Source organism: Zootoca vivipara, chromosome 1, assembly GCF_963506605.1.
Source record: "Zootoca vivipara chromosome 1, rZooViv1.1, whole genome shotgun sequence".
Lineage (NCBI taxonomy): Eukaryota > Metazoa > Chordata > Lepidosauria > Squamata > Lacertidae > Zootoca > Zootoca vivipara.
The window spans coordinates 44,469,309-44,485,806 of NC_083276.1; the positions used below are offsets into that span (position 1 = coordinate 44,469,309).

Here is a 16,498-nt window from a genome sequence, read left to right on the forward strand (position 1 = left end):
AACTGAAGGGTAAGAGAAGTTCCAGCAGAGAAGCAGCAATCAATTCTTTCTCCACCTACTACCATATTCCTGTCTAAGTTCCCTCCACTCTTCCCACAAGCTTCCCTATGGGGTTTGTGCCACATTTACCCTTGCAAACATGTAGCTGGACCTCTGTGGAGAAGAAAGCTAGTGCAGGTAATTTAGAGCAGACAAGTGACTGTAGGATAAATAAAAATTGCCTTTGTCTTGCCACCTTCTCCACTCTGGTTTGTTTTTGTTTTTTTTAAGTAAACTGTTGTGAAACTCACTTACAAAGCATTTGCTTATCATGTAGATATTACTGGTTACAGGTAGGTAGCCGTGTTGGTCTGGATCGAAGTAAAATAAAAAAATTCCTTCAGTAGCACCTTAAAGACCAACTAAGTTTTTATTTTGGTATGAGCTTTCGTGTGCATGCACACTTCTTCAGGTATCTGAAGAAGTGTGCATGCACACGAAAGCTCATACCAAAATAAAAACTTAGTTGGTCTTTAAGGTGCTACTGAAGGAATTTTTTTATTTTATGTAGATATTACCTCTTAATAATTGTGAGAGGAAACTGCTGGCAGCTTTTCTCTATAACATCTGAAGCCACTGAACAGCTTATGTGGCCCTGTGATTCAGGCACTGATCAGCTTAGCTTTAACCCGGTCAGAGGATCACCTGCTTTCTAGGCCGCAGGTTTCATGGCCAAGTCATTAATAGCAATATTTAACAAACGAATATGATGTATTCTAAGTCTTTAAAGAGCAGGGAGGGGAAATCAATACAGTGGTACCTCGGTTTAAGTACACAATTGGTTCCGGAAGTCTGTACTTAACCTGAAGCGTACTTAACCTGAAGCAAACTTTCCCATTGAAAGTAATGGAAAGTGGATTAATCCGTTCCAGATGGGTCCGCGAAGTACTCAACCTGAAGCATACTTAACCCGAAGTATGAGTGCAATTGGTTCCAGAAGTCCATACTTAACCTGAAGCGTACTTAACCTGAAGCAAACTTTTCCATTGAAAGTAATGGAAAGTGGATTAATCCATTTCAGATGGGTCTGCGGAGTGCTTAAACTGAAAGTACTCAAACTAAAGCGTATGACTGTATTTGAATTAAGTTTTTATATAGGGGCAACTTGGACATTACATGACACAACTTTTGGGGGGTGATGTGCCACTTCTAAGAGCGCTGTGGATACCTTAGTATAATTGAAGTCACTTTCCAGTCAAAGGTTGTTGCTTAAACAGAAGGGATCTGAAATCTAGTGGCATGGTTAGTTACTCAACATGTCTATTTTGGGGAGCTAATAAATTGGCAGGACATAGTGACCTACTCCAAATTGATTTCTTAATGCAGATATTTCAATGAAACTTTATCAAGTCAGGCACAGCATGAAGGCTTTGACAACTGAAATGTCATTGCCTCTCTTTTATCAAAATCCTAGAGCTTTAGATTTTTGCTATTCAGGATATGCTTGGCCCCAATGTAGAATACTCTGCTATTGTATCTGTGCTGTCAGGAAAGTGTTTATTTACCTTTCAGAATTCAACAGAAAAGACAATTTTGCCAGATGTGGCTTCTCCTGTCAGCATAGCATTGTGATCTGACAAACCACAATGAACACCCAAGACGAAAGTGCTAGGGCATAATGTGGTTAATTTATTTGAACTAACTAGACAATTTTTGGCCTGCAGGGCAGTAGCTTTAATGTGTTGCTATTCAGTGATGGTGCTTTATGAGGTGTACCCTGCACAAGAAGTATTGGGTGGGGGAGTCACCATGAATTGCTTTAAATTTTCATGTGCTGAACATAAAATTATTAAAGGGTGACAGTGTGAACAAAGCAGAAGTGGGTAATTCATGAAAACTATGGCAAAGGTCCATGGGTTTGTTGCCAAACAAACAAAAAACATTTAATTGCATGGAAATAGAAAATGAACGTTGTTGTCAGTACAACAAACTGATTAATGTTTGGTGAATATGGAGTGGTAGTCTCTTGGCACCAATGATAATGGTGAAGTCCTACTCAGGCTTGTTTGGGGGGTGTATCTTGCTTTAACTCTGGGAAATTCTGAGTAAAAGTATATATAATTGGGCTGCAAATCTGCTATCACCAGTACTCGCAGCAAGCTTTTGCTGAAGTTAAACCATTTGAGCTCTTGTTTTGAGAAGTTTTGATAATCATCATGCTTTCTTGCAATGTCATGAAAAGCTGAAGACAATTTGCGAGAGAGCTTTATGGAAAGCATCGTCAACATATAACACCCCCACCCTACCCCACCAAAAAGAGAAATATCCATGTCGTCAATGTTCTTCTGACTCAGGACTGCATGCCTAGAGCCAAAGATTTGCATTACAGCATAGCTGAAAGTGATAGCAATAAGCAGCAAAATGTTACCATGCCTCTTCCTTCCTTTCCCCCTCCTCATAGGGTGATTTATTGTACATAATATTGTCACGACTCTCCTTGAATTGGTTGGCAAGGAAAGATACACAGTGATCTCTGTAGTATCCTGAATGTTTAAAGCAGGCATCCCCAAACTTCGGCCCTCCAGATGTTTTGGACTACAATTCCTATCATCCCTGACCACTGGTCCTCTTAGCTAGGGATCATGGGAGTTGTAGGCCAAAACATCTTGAGGGCCGCAGTTTTGGGATGCCTGGTTTAAAGCATATCCTGCTCCCCTGAGCTGCCACTATCACAAAGGTCCAAAAAGACCTGAGTCGGAAGATGTCCCTCAGAGTATCAAACATCTAGTGATTTCTTTGCAGGCCTAGAAGATGGCTATATGCAGACATGGAGCCTGTATGCGGGGTTGTACTGTACAGAGATCACAAGATTTTACTTTCTGGTGCATGTAACAAAGTCCCCCTGACAGTCCTTTCTCATTTTCTCCAGGACAGGTAGGTTGAGTGATTTTGAGTGGAGAAATGGCAAGGTGTATGTGCTTAACTGCCCACCACTTCAGAACTCCAAATTGCCCTTGGAACACTTTGTATGCCCCTATTTTCTTTGGAGAAATGTTGGAGGGTATGGCATTAAAGTGTATTATATGGAGTTGCTGATGGCATAAGGAGAGTGTGCTTGTTCTCTCTGTGTGTGCGTGTGCGTGTGGTGTTAGGATATATTGCACATCTTATGAAGAAATAGCCATGTGCTCTCTCAAAAGTACCGGTATGTCTCTCTTCATTTCAAGATTTTAAAAATTGCACAGTGAAAAATGTGGAATCTGCTTATACACTCTGAGGATGCCTGGGAGTGAGCCCCATGTAAGCCTTACTTCTGAGTGTATAAATAGGATTATGATGTAATGACGCCTTCCACAAACGTATCTGAAACACTGCTTTAAGTGGGAACTGCAGTGATATCTCACTTACCCCATATCACTTATCCAAAACGTGAGGATATTTTGATGATAAAGCCTGCATTGAAACAATGAGAAGAACAAAGCCTATATGCAAATGTGAGCTTTATCTTGATAAAGGACTTATAATTACTCTTAATTGTATCTTTAGAAGGCTGCTGCTGGTTTCACAGGCCTTTTCTGTGGATCCTGTTTGCATGTGTTCAAACTTGACACTTTTGCATACTGAATAAAAGAGCCCATGGGAACACAAGTGATACTGTGAATTATGGTACATAGCTGGTAATTTGTCAATGTTGCTGTTTTCACCAAATGCATATTGTCTTTAACAACATTCAGAGTCCCTTTGAATTAACATAGAATCATGCTGTGGGGCTCATATTTCCATTTGACACTGAACACTTGATCCCAGATGTGCACAGAGCAGAAAACCCTTGGCATCCTTTCCAGGAACCTGGGGTTTTTCCATTGGTTTGGAATGTGTACCACTAGGCTGTTTGATTTCACTTTGTGGGAGGTTATAAGCTGTGGCTGCAGAGGCTGCATAACACACACACCATACATTGAAAGCACACACCCTGCAAGAATGCTGGGAACTGTTGTTTACCCTTCACAGAGCTACAACTCCCAGCACCCTTAATAAATAAGAGTTCCCAGATTATTTGTGGATGTGTGCTTTCAATGTATGGTGTGTTTGAAGCCAGAATCTAGTTGATCAAAGGCTTTTATATACAAATGCCTTACTCTGAGATCTGAAAGCTATGCAGTATTATTATTACCGGTATTATTATTAGACAGTAGATTACATTAAGGCAGAGGACGTCCAAATCTAATGAGGAACCAGTGAACTCATGGGTTGCTACCAGAAGCAAACATGGTGTGTGCAACAAGGAAAGAGCGATGCTTTGTCTGTTTCGTACCTCGTGCCATGTTCAGTCGCCAGTATCACCAGTTAGAGGAACTCAGATTACACGATTGAGAAACTCCTCTGCCTAGGAAGCATCTGTCAGATGCTGGAGGCTGAAGAATGGGTTGCCCTCCAGAATGATGCTGTTGGACTACAACTCCCATCCTCCCTGACTGTTGGCTTTGGTAGCTGGGACTGGTGGGAGTTGAGTTCCACAATGTCTGGATGGGCACAGATCTTTTATCCCTGTACCGTAGGCTGACTTCAGTCTTGTATGCAGCTTGCATTCCCTCCCCTTTTTCTTTTGGTACTTGAATACCCACTCCACCGAGGTGTTTTAAATTTACATAGCAAGGGTGCAGATACAGGATCTTTAAAGAATTATGGCATAATTGAACTGTGTTCGGCAACCCTGAGTATGCATTTGTGCTAAATGACTTCTAGAGGGATAATTGCATTAGTGTGCTATAAAGAAATAACAGTCTTGTGGCATATTAAAGAGACATGATTTCTCTTCATCTTTGGAACTTCCTTCCTAGGGAACATAAGTTAAAAGACATTTTTTTTCTTAAAGTCTGTTTTGGTTAATTATCATATGCTGTGCTTTGAAACTTCATTGCTGCTGCTTATAAATTAGTAGGGTGTTTTATTCCTGCTGCATTTCTGTGTTTTGAAATTGTGATGGCAGTGCAAGTCATTTATTTACTTAAGCAATTTCTAACAAATTTCCTATGGCATAAGGCCAATAGAGCCCACAGTATCAGATGCATGAATGGTTATCCTGTTGGCAGGCTTATCTATCTGTATGGGGAGGGGGTGTCAGGGAAAGCAAAAGGTATTATGGTACTTGAATAAGTTCAATTAAAGCTTAAGTAATAAAAAAGTATTTTTTCTATATCCAATCAAAGTTCTTTCCGAGACTTCAACTTATCAACAGACACTGTGCAATCCACCAGAAATTGATCAATGATCCACTGGTGGATTGTGGTCTACCTTTTGACCACCCTAGAGATAGGCGGCTGTTCTACCTCCTCTATCAGAGACTGTAGGTCTATGAATACCTGTTGCTTCGCATGAGTATCTGGTCGACCATAAGAGTGCAGGAATGGATAACCCTTCTTATTGTGTTCTGGCATCTCCTTATATATCACCTTATGGCAAATTCACACTTAGAGCCTCCCTAAACTCTGCTACTTTGCACCACTCCTTTGTAGCTGGATGATTTGAATTTTCCAAATCTCCTCCTGACTAGAGGCATCTGTCTAGCAAGTGTTGGGCTGTCCCATTTGGCTCTTCCCGGCAAGAGGAATGCGGTGAATGCCTTTGCAAGATGGTACATGACAGAACTCTTGCCCAGCTGTTATGAGGCTGCTCCTCTTCTTTTTCCTTTTCGGTTGCAGAAACCAGCAGGCTGCCAGGGCTTCGATTCCTTCCTGTTCTGCCACAGCACTGTTCCTTCCTCTTGCACTCATTTGCAATGCACGTTTCTTTCCTGCTGTAGTAGTAAACGGAGGCTGCTGTTGCATGGATATGCCGCGCGCTGTGCAAGATGCAAATAAAAACTGAAAATGCGGTGGTGTTGGTGGATGAGATGCAGATTACTTAGTGGGAGGCGCCAGAGGAAGACGGCCACACAGTTGCGGAACTCACAACTCTCCAAGGGAGGGCTTATCAATAGCCTTCTTTCACATACATAAAGGAGCTGGAGCTGTTGCACAAGAACAAGCGATGAGTCACGGCAAAGCAACTCAGAGGCCTCTCGATACTCGAATGTTTTACTCTGGGCTGCTCAGTGCTCACCCTTCCTGCTTCCCACATTTTTGGTGACAATTCCCACCCCCACCTTCCCGTCTGCATTTTGTTTTTGGTTTGCATTTGTGCAAACGGCAGGAAATGTCGTGGCACTTCCTAGAGTAGCTGGTTCAAGTACTCAAGCGCGTGCGAATCGTAAGTGCCTCGTTGTGCAAGTCCTGACAGCCCAATCCTATCCGCCTTTTAATTTGGATCGGGCGCAAGCCATTTCGTGGGATGTATTCCCGTGCAATAACTCGCGCCAGGGGGGGGGGGGAGAATCCTGCACAGATTTACTTGGGCTTAACCCCCCCCCCCAACGAAGTGGCGCGTGCTTGCCTAGGATCAGCCTGCACCCCTTCAGGATGCAGCCGGGAAATCTGCGCTTCTAAATCATATTGGTGCGGCCCTGTAGACCATTTTCTGTACGCCCCGTTGCATTTCCTGCGCCCAAATGTGAGTTTCCAGCGCTTTAATTGGGGCTTTTGTTTTGATGTGCCCCCCCCCCCTGCAAAAAATCACGCACAACAAGCCTGATTTACGGGCTTAGCCGATAAAAGCAAGGAGAGAGCAAAAGTAAACGTCCCTCCGAACGGGAAAAAGTCAGCACTATTCCTGGCAAAACAGCGTTTCCAGTAACGTGATCAGGCTCTTTCCCCCTGACCTTGTAGCTGCATCGAGATGCTAACCGTGCGTGCCAGAGCAACTGGATCTTCCTGGCAACCGAACCTTTTGGACGGACGGGCCCACTCTCTCCATCTCATAGCCACATGCGGGCACTCAAGCACGAACGAAAGTGTTGAGTTACATGGGGTGGTTATTATATTATATATTCGAAAACAACTTTATTTGCCTTATATGGCCACAGGAAATGGGCGTGGCTTAGGCCTGCTGCCGGGTGGGGGAGCCTGAGCAGAAGGCCGTTGTGCTGATGAAGTGGAAGAGCTGGTTTTACTTCTGTTGCAGCAGGGCATATGTGTTTTGCAGGAGGCGGCTGCTCCCAATTTCCTTTCCTGAGAGTTGTGCAATCTCTTGGTTCTCAGAAGGAGGCGGGGGGACGGGTGGGTGGGAAAGTCAGCGCTCTCTGCTGTGGCGGCTGCTGCTGCTGCTGCTGCTGCTGCTGCAGTTGCTGCCTCCTTCGTAGCTAAGGAGCTTCTCTTCCCTCCTCCTCCCCCCACCGCCCTCCTCCCTCCCCACCGCTCTGCTCCCCAAGCTGTGATCTCAAATCCTGTGACTCAGAGACTTGCAATCCTGACACTGCAACGTGCGGTTGGCGGCGGAGAGGGCAACAGCAGCAACAGCAACCGGGGCTCTCCACATCCCGGGCGGCAGCCAGCAAACACTGCAGGACTTTGTGCGCAGAGAGCGAGCAACCGAGCAGGCTGACAACTTGTGCACGGGATCTTTGCAGGGAAACTTCCTGCATTCTTTCCAAGGGAGCCTTGCTTGGGGGGGGGGGTAGCGGGAAGGTCTGTTCCTCCTCAGTCGCTTGTTGCTGTTTGGATTTGGCACTTAAACCGTCAGCAGAGAAGCACTGGAGCGAAGAAGAGCGATGGGAACTCGCCTGGCTTTTATTTGGCGCTTGAGAACAAGGAGGTAAGTTTGAAAGCGAGGGGGGACGGGGACGTCCGCACGCTCCAGAGGAGGGCCTCTGCTTTTCTTCCGCTTGTTCTTTGCAGCCCGGGGCTGGTGCTGCGTGGGGAAGAAAGGGTGCGTGTGTGTTTGCAGCCGTGGAATATATATTTAGATTTGTTGCAATATATATATTGCAAGGAGTGGATGCAAGAGTTAGAGTGGAGAGGGAGAATCGAGGGCTGTTGGGGGGAACTTTTTTGGGTTGCCTTTCCTGTTTTCTTTAAAACCTGCCTGCCTGCATACTGCGAGCCCTGCGTTTTGCCTCACTCTTGTTTGTGCAGCTACGCAGTTCGGCGCTGCTCAGGGGCGGCCGCGGAAAGGAGGTTTCCTCCCTTCAGAACCGGGAAATGAGACGCAGGCGGAGTGTTCTCTCTTTCTTGTGTGTGTGTTTTGCAAAACGTTCCCTTTGTCAGATGGGAGCAGCTTCTAAACGGGAGAAAGAAGTGGAAAGAGGTGATTCGCATGGCCTTTGCTCTCTCTCTCTTAGTCATGAGATGGACATTTTTCTGGCCAAAGACGTCGCGCTTTCAAAACGACACTGCCGCCATGCAATCCCCACTCTCCCGGTCGCCGCCGCATATAATTCACCCTAATCCTTTGCTCCTGATTAATGGGTAAATCCCGAAGTGGAATTTAAGCTATGCTTTGTGTCTGAGGGTGGAAGTCGTGCAAGATTGCCTTATCTGTTCTTTCCCTCCACTCCGATTTGCCTGGTACCCCTGGTTATCAGAGTATTTTGATGAGGAATTGCAATGCCAACTTCCCCCCTCCCCCAAACACACACAAGCCAAAACCTTGGGACTCTCTCGTACAGATTTTCCCATTTTGTTAAGAGCAACGTGCACCGCCCCGCGTGTGCACAGATGGGCCGCAAGTCTTTATTTACCAGTTTTTTGGGGGGGGCCCTGCGAGTTTCAGAGCAGCCGTTCATTCCTGTTCGGAAGCATAAAAGTTGTGCTTGTGTAAGGTAGTTCCTGCATCTCATGCTTTTTGCAAACATTGGGGTTGCAGAATGAGATACTCTTTTTTTAAAAAAAATACACGGTGGTTTAGTTCCTTAATTCCCCACTTGTTTCGGCCCATATGGCTAGCAAACCTGTAGAATGTGCTCCTACGGGCAGCTAAGTCCCAGTGTGCTCATAAATTTTTAGAGAATGAGATAAGGGATGTGAAGGGAGTCAAGGTGGTGGTTTAAAGTCCAGGTGACTCCTGGGTCCCAGAACTGTGATCTCATCCTGCAATCCAGCAGCCGCTTGAGCAAAAGTGGCAGTAATGTTGAAAGATATGTGTAATCACAGTCGTGGTGACTTGCCAGGGCGTATGGCCATAGTTCTGGCAGGTGACATCATCGAAGCTGTTCTAGTTCCTGCAGAAATCAATGAGAGAGCTTTGCTGTTAACTAGAGGAGCATAATAGGTCCTTGTACTTGGCAAGTGCTGCATCCTACATAAGAGGAGCCTGCTGGATCAGGCCAATTGCCTATTTTGTGCAGCATCCTGCTCTTATAGTGGCCAGCCAGGTGCCTGTGGGAAACCCACAAGCAACTCTGCCCATCTTCAATTCCCAGCAACTGGTATTCAGAGGCATAATGCCTCTGACAGCCGAGGTGGAACATAGCTATCCTGGCTAGTAGTTCTTGACATGCACTGTGTGAACAAGCACTTTAAAATAATGAAATCTGTCCTGCATCTTCTAACATGCAGTTCAATCGGAAGTGCACAAGTTGTACCGGTAGTAGTTGTGTTTTGGCTCTGAGATGGGCAGCTTTAAGCAAAAGTATGTTTATGTAAAGGCTCATTTAGATGGTCTTCTCTCACGGAGAAGAGAATCTGCCTGTTTATACAGGAGAGGTATTGTCTTCTGATACACAGAATTAAATGCACCCCTTTTTTTAAGCTTTGGGTTTCATGCCTTGCCCGGTGGTTGTATTGCCTGTTCCTGTGTAATGTCTCTCGTGTGCAGATGTGTTGATAATGTTTGCTTCTGCCTAGGGCTGACTTCAGAATCACAGATAAGTTTATTGATTGTTTCCAGGCCACTGTAAATAGCACAGTTTAGGCTGGAGCAATACAGGAACTACACATGGTTTTACTTCCTCTGTGATGGGTTAGCTCAAGTGATTTGGCCACACTCCATGCCAAAATTGCAGAGAATCCTTTGTACACATGTTGCAGTAGAAATGTAAGGGTTCCTTGAAGGTAGAAATTTGGAAAAACGCTACACTAAAGAAATAAGTCAACACCCCTTATTTTCCAGAAATAGAAACACTAGGAAGCCAAGGATATGCCTGAAGAATGGCCTTCAAGTACATTAACTCTTGTCTAGGCTTAAGATATGTGCACACTGTTCTTAAGAACTTTATCACCTTGTTGGCACTGCCAGGGCAATGGAATCAAATGCAGGAATCTATTTAAAAGACTACTAGTGACTTCGCTAAAATCTTAAACGTGTCTTGAAGCTTAGTATAAGTTAATTAAACCTTTGCCAACATGGTGCTCTCCAGATAGTTTATTCCCATTGGTCCCAGTCAGCACAGAGTTGTAGTCTAGCACCTGGAGGGGGCCAAGTTGATGAAGGCTGTGTTGAGTAGTCCTGGGCAGACTGAGGTCAACCATTTACTCCTTGCACCCTTAGTAACTTGCTGGACCTTTTATATTGAACTTGTTGGGATTGAGGAAGAGATACTTTATCCCTCCATGGGTGTGATTGCAATGACTTTTTAGTCTGTTCCTTTGTCTTAAGAAATTATGCAAACTATGCTGGCTTGAGGCTTTGGGTTACTAAAGAATGAACTTGATGCCAGGATGCCTTATTATGTGGATTATGGCAAGAGGCCTGAATGGCAGAAGGCATACAACTATGTATGTACTGGTAGAGTGCTTTGGCACTAATTGTGGGAACCTTTCTATAGCACAGAAGTCTCTAGATGCTGAGACATTGTGGTAACTTTTGATGAAGGAGGGTGGTGGGCTGTTAACACTTGCATCTCTATAAATCTCTAAGAGTCTTGCATCTCTATAAATTTAGACTCAGTGGAATTGATTTGGGTGCAACCACACTCTGTCTCTTCTCCCTCTACACTTCCAGGATCTACCCGAGTGTGCTGTCTTGGGTTCTTTTTTTGGTGACTGGTGCTCTCTACATGTCTGCATGACTTTTAGGTCTGGCCCTGCAGTATTCTCCAGCCTTGTTCTTGTATTTCGTTGTGGTTTTAAATCGGGATCAGCAACCTTTTTCAGCCATGGGCCAGTCCACCGTCCTTCAGACCTTGTAGGGGGCCGGACTATATTTTGGGGGGGAGGGGGGAATGAACAAATTCCTATGCCCCACAAATAACCCAGAGATGCATTTTAAATAAAGGACACATTCTACTCATGTAAAAATACACTGATTCCTGGACCATCCGCGGGCCGGATTTAGAAGGTGATTGGGATGCACACGGTCCCCAGGCCTTAGGTTGCCTACCCCTGATTTAAATCAAAGTGTATGGTTTTTCTAATTTGTGCATTTCATGCCCAAGAATGCGTACTACAGTGGTACCTCTGGATATGTACCTGATCCGTTCCGGGGTGCCATTCTCACCCCGAAAGGTATGTATCCAGAGCGGAGCTTTTGAGCATGCACGAAGCGCCAATAGAGCACTTTTGCGCATGTACGCGCGGCGGAACCTGGAAGTAAACACTTCCGGGTCTGTCACGTACTTAACTTGAAAATACGCAAGCTGAAGCAGATGCAACCAGAGGTATGACTGAACTGTAATTGGTTTACTGTAACAATGAAAGCATATTGGTTTGCAACTTAGTAAAGAGTTTTATACTTCCAGTTTATACGAGCATCATCCGAAGTCATGCAACCCACATGTCTTTTGTGCTGCACAATTTTATCTGTTTAGAGATGAGGGGGAGGGATAACTGTGAAATTATTAGATTTTTGTTCAGGTGTCTGTACACATGCAAGGATGCAAGACTGAAGAGAAGTCACAAGCCAGTGCAAAGTTAAGTGTGCAGGATTGTGGGCAATGTTGCAGGGAAAGGCTGGTAATCATTGGACAAAACAGTGTTTCTCCATGAGGTGGAAAGTAAGTGTTTGCACTGCTTGGTGTCCTAAATACTAATAAATTGCTGTAATAATTGATATAATGCATGAATTGTTTCATTATATTTACAATTCCTGGCTTGGTAATCAGTTATTTTTCTCCATTATTTTTAAATTTTTCCATAGAAAAGCAAACTGCAAATCTGTTTGATAAAGGAGCATAAGTTGAATGATAAGAGTAGAATTTAACATTTGTGTTGGCTTTGTTTAAAATGGAATCTGAGTCCATTAAAATACTTATTATACTACAGTAATTGGAATTTTTTTTAAAAAAACCCATTAAAGTGTTATTTAACAAGTGACTTTTAAACATTAAATAAATTATTTCTTAACCTTGATCATATTAGGATACCCGGCAATAGATCTCATGTATAGAATCTCAAAATGGTCAGGAATGTGGTATGCATGTTCCTAGTTTCTCATGAGGGGAAAATCCATTCCGGGATATGAATAATTTCTGTAGGCCACAATTGTGGGGCATTGGTGGAACTGTGAATCAGGTGCAGAGGTGGGAGTGCTCACCTGTAGCACTGTGGCCTGGCTTACTATGCAAGTCATCTCATAGTTGATCCAGTTATACACAGAAAGACTGTTGGCCTGAGCACATAGGAGCTGTAATTGGTGCTGATAGTTAAAAATAACAAAGACTAGAATTTTGTGGAAAATATCTGCATTCGATGAAGGCTCTGAATGCACTCTTCGAGCTTTCAGTATGGAAACTTAAATTTTCAGATTTTTATGATGCTGGCAACTTTCAAAACCATTTACACTATTCCTGGCCTAGCAGCCATGCAGATGGACATTGTAAATTTGGTTACTTGCATGGGTCCAAGTAGAACGTTGAAGGACAGATCTATAAAGTACAAATTACAAAACTTGTATTGTTCTGCCATTGCACAGCCTGTCAGAACAGGTAGTGAATGCCTAAAGCAAGAGGGGAAAATTTATATAGGTAACAAGAAAGTAGATGATTACCCTCTCTTTGACCTTTATCAGTTAGGATTCACATGAGTGCTATTCTTAGATTATATAACATATCCCTGCCACTACATCATTATATAACCATGGATTTATCCTCCCAATGTACTTTATTTCTCTTATTTTATGAAGATGGGGATAATTTTGTTTTGTCTTAAGACACGTGGGTTGCAAAAGTGAAGTACTTAACATTTGGACGTAGTGCTTTTGCAGCTGACTCCGAATGCAACGTTTTTCAGAGGGTTAACTGTGTAAGTCTATTGCCTCAATAATAACAAAAGAGTCTTGGGCACCTTAAAGACCAACACATTTATTATGACAGTGCCGGGGAAGCTCTGGCGTGTGGGTCTAATAAGGTCCATTAGAACATTTGACCTTTGAGGTTGTCTCAGTCTTGCCATGCCCACCTGTCGTACACCTAATGCCATATGTGGGTCAGAGGCTGCACTGAAGGGGGGTTTACAATCGTGTTCAGCAAGACCCCACACTGACACTTTGCAGAGGAGAACTAATACAGAGTGTGGCAGGTACATTATAGCTTAAGCATATGTAAAATAATCTGCTACCATTCACAAAACCGTATATTAAAATTTTGGCATTTCATTTCCCTCTGACCCAACTCTTCACATTTTCCCACCCCTAATATACCTGCCAATTTAGAGCGATACGAAATGCTTTCGATGAAGTGGATTCCAGTCCACGGAGGTTTGACATACTGTAATAAATTTCTTTGTCTTTAAGGTGCCTCAAGACTTCATTTTCAATAAAGCATATTATAGTTACAATCCAGCCGAACCACTTTCAGGTCCTCAGATTTCTCTGAGATCCGTATACAGTATGTCCTTTTCCATTGAAAATGGCGGAAGTCAAAACTGCTTAGTTTGGGTGGATGATACCTTCTGTATTAATTTACCTCTCTTGGTTTGTATGAGGTGGCCAGTTCTTATGAACTGCATTCTGCTAAATCTGTGGCTATGAAGTGCTTGGATGAAAGTCAACTGACTGGGAGTTGAATCCAGAGAAGCTGAGGTAATAGGAGAAGCAGCTGGAAGTTGTTAACAGCCAAGCTTTTGGCTCCTTCATTTGTTGGAGATGTGTGACTTTGGGCTACTGTTGATTGCTTTGTGACAGCTGTGGCCAGAAGCATTCCCCCCCCCCCCAACCTTGATATGGCAGATAACAGTATCCTTGTGAAACTTGCTCCATTTACAGTGTAGTTTTGACTTCTGACTGGACTACTAGAGTGAAATCCATATACAGCAGGGCTTTCCTTTCCTTGGAAGTTTCCAAAATGCTATTGTGCGCAGAATGTGACTGGTTGAACTCTGGATTACCAAGGAAATACTGTATTTATGAGATGTAATACATTGTATCCGGTATATACTGTATATGTGTGTGTGTGTGTGTGTGTGTGTGTGTGTGTGTATATACTTTATGTCTGGGTTTTTACCAGGGTATTCAGTCTACAAGGTGATTTAGGGTTTGAAATATATCCACTTGTGAGACTTTCTGCTCTGTGCATCTTGATGAGAGTCATTGTATCTGATGAAGTGTATCTGATGAAGTGTGCATGCACACGAAAGCTCATACCAAAATAAAAACTTAGTTGGTCTTTAAGGTGCTACTGAAGGAATTTTTTTTATTTTGCTTTTATTTAAAATGCATCTCTGGTTATTTGTGGGACATAGGAATTCATTCATTTTTTCCTCCAAAATATAATCCGGCCCACCACATGGTCTGACCGGCCCACAGCTGAAAAGGGTTGCTGAACCCTGGTCAAGAGCAAGGCTGAAAACTTATTTATCTGGATAAAACAACAACATCAACCCAGAAAAATGGCACGGGAACCTTGGTTGCAGTTGTAGCTGTCACTTCCTGAAGTGTTGAAACATCCTCTTCCTCATCTTCTGCCTACCTCCAGCTTGCAACACAGAACTTGTGGAGCAGTTATAGTGCTGGAAATGTGTAAGCTTGAGTTATAAGGGGCAGAAGCTGAGCTTGCAGAACCTCTGCATTTGAGAATATGGATTGACAATGAGGTGTAGGATGACAGTGAGCCATTGGAAGAATTCATCCATTTCTTTGCCTTTCTGTGGTGCAAATAATGGTGTGAACTGTGTCTTCTCTGAGGAAGTCAAATCTCTGCAATAAGTTCCAAGCTTCTTATTACCAAGCCTCCTTTCACTTTCAGGTCCCCTGTGAATTTAAATCAGTAGCCATGTATTTTTTTAAAATAACAGTTTTGGATTCCGTGGCTTGTGTATACAGACAGGCATATATGTCTATACTGTAAGAGGGTTTGGCTGAATCAACCCTAAACTACTTTTTAAATTTAATTAAAGTGACCAGATACATTTATCCTATATCATTTTTCTTATTCAGAATATTAATAACATGAAAAATATTGGCTGGGTTGAGATTCAGATGATGGCAGTCCTGACTTGTGTCTTTCTGATTTTATTCACCACGACTCATGGTTTCAGTGGAGGAGACAGAAACATAATAATTTGTCTGATACTGAACCAGAGCAGTGGTCCACCTGGCCCGGCATTGTCTGTGTGGACAGGCAATAACTAGAGTTTCCTTGTGTTTCTTGTCCTACCTGGAAGTGCCTGGGATTGAACCTGGGACCTTATGCATGCAAAGCACGTGCAAATGAGCAAAGCTGCTGATCAACCCTACCCCAAACCCCAGATTCCGATCTCTGCACCCCTTTTCCACCTCCTGTTATGGCTTTGTTACCACTTTGAGGGGCCCTGTGTCAGTAGCGATTCTGCATAGCCTTCACATTCTGATCCAATGTACAGTGTAAAACCTTTAAAGCTGCCTTGCATCTCACTCTTGGCCTAGATACTGATTTGTACTGAAGTGGAAAGTCCAAGAGGAGCAAAGATTACCTTTGCCGTGCAAATACTCTACTGCATTCCTGCAAAGGCTGCATTCCCCTGCCTCTCCCTTCCCACCAGCACATCATGCAGAAACAAAGCAAATTTAAGCTTGGGAATTGTCTCTAGTTTCCATAGTTTAGCTTGTTTATGCCAGTTTGTTTTGTTGGTGCAAGCAGCAACAGCATTGTCTTGGCTCTGGGAATACAAGAACGAGGAGAACTTCTGGCCAACTCCATGTTTAGTTGTTCCAACTCCAGGGCCGGCTGCAGTTCCTGCATGGCTGGCGTAAACACGACTTTCTGTTGGTAGCAACTACCTTCTTGGCAGTTCCAAAGAGAAGAGCCAGAAATAGCCTAGTTAAGAGCTCCGTTAATCGTTAGCAACTAACTTGTTTCCAGAAGGAACGAATGTGTACTTTTGTGTCATGATTGTATAGATTACCTTCTCTAGGCCCTGCTGGACCATACACCAGCCAGCTCAAATTACTGCGGTAGTATTTCTCACAACAGTAAGCAAGACTTAGGCTAAAGTGAGCCCTATCTCATTTGTCAGAGCGATTTCTAAACCATCAAGTAGTTAGACAAAACAAATGCCACAAATCGAGTTCTGTTGACATAAAATCTGCGGTGCTGCTTCTTCTTTCTGTAGAAGGCCTCATCTCCCGCCTACCTGCCCTATTCCAGGTGTGTGCAGTTTCCCTTTCCCATTGTATTCTGCATGCCGCTTTCTTTGCTACGCACCCTAACAAACTCTCTTTGCAGCTGCTGGTTTGAGAAGTTTCACCACCTCCACCTTCCTGTTCATGCAACATAAACAGAGTTTGATTTGGT

At 43.6% G+C, this 16,498-nt stretch overlaps 1 protein-coding gene across 3 annotated transcripts in view; it reads left to right on the plus strand.

Annotated features, from left to right (window-relative positions):
• Nucleotides 1-16,498, plus strand: part of MIDEAS (mitotic deacetylase associated SANT domain protein) — a 71,892-nt gene that overhangs the window by 13,695 nt on the left and 41,699 nt on the right. For 2 of the 3 annotated variants that reach the window (XM_035112665.2, XM_035112656.2), the window contains exon 1: nt 552-7,668. The exons of the other annotated variant lie outside the window; for it this stretch is intronic. The gene's annotated coding sequence lies outside the window, so the exon portion shown is untranslated. Of the gene's footprint in view, nt 1-551; nt 7,669-16,498 lie in introns of those variants that run through there. 3 annotated transcript variants of the gene reach the window in all.